The sequence below is a fragment of the Pteropus vampyrus genome, unplaced genomic scaffold, assembly GCF_000151845.1.
Source record: "Pteropus vampyrus isolate Shadow unplaced genomic scaffold, Pvam_2.0 Scaffold4, whole genome shotgun sequence".
Classification (NCBI taxonomy): Eukaryota; Metazoa; Chordata; class Mammalia; order Chiroptera; family Pteropodidae; genus Pteropus; species Pteropus vampyrus.
In genome coordinates, this window is record NW_011888785.1 from 1,846,246 (window position 1) to 1,846,981 (window position 736).

General features: G+C 39.7%; 1 pseudogene; it reads left to right on the forward strand.

The window, feature by feature from the left end:
* Nucleotides 1-248: 248 nt before the first annotated feature.
* LOC111743406 lies at nt 249-364 on the forward strand (annotated as a pseudogene).
* The last annotated feature ends 372 nt before the right edge of the window (nt 365-736 follow it).

Consider the following 736-nt stretch of genomic DNA (forward strand, 5'->3'; position numbering starts at 1 on the left):
TATCAGCTTCATCCCTCATCAACTTTTCAGTCAAGGGCTAAGGACTGTGTCCCTTCTCACAATATCTGCTTTCCTCCTGAAGAAAAGAAAACCATTCAATAAAATAGAAGCTACAAGAAAACAGGATTTCACAACATTAAAATGTATTTGAAAATATATTGGATGTGGTCCCATAGTGTAGCGGTTAGCATGTTTGCTTTACGCACAGAAGGTCCTGGGTTCACACCCCAGTGGAGCCACGGACCATGGTCTATGGCCATGCCACCCTGAACAAGCCCGATGTCTGATCTTGGAAGCTAAGCAGGGTTGGGCCTGATTAGTACTTGGATGGGAGACCACCTAGGAAGACCAGGTGCTGTAGGCATAAATAATAATAATAAATTTAAAAAAAAGAAAATATATTTAATTGCATTTTCAGTAAACAGAGCAATAATTTATACTATTTTCTCAGTACTGATAAATTTCCCAAATTTAAGAGAAGAAAAGCATTCAAAATGCTCTTCTAGTAATGATCTCTGTATCACTACGGAGGGTAAAAATGTGATGAGTGTCTCCAGAGTGTCACAGCACATCCCTTGAAGTTGTTCAAAGAAAAACACTACGCAGTTAATGACGGTCATGGTTAATGGTGATGCTAAGCATAAGAGAGATGTGTGCAGTCCCAATAGACTTCAAAATTCTCAAGACTAGAATGTGCACATACTCTAAGGCAGCTCCCAAAGCGCAGTCCAAGAAT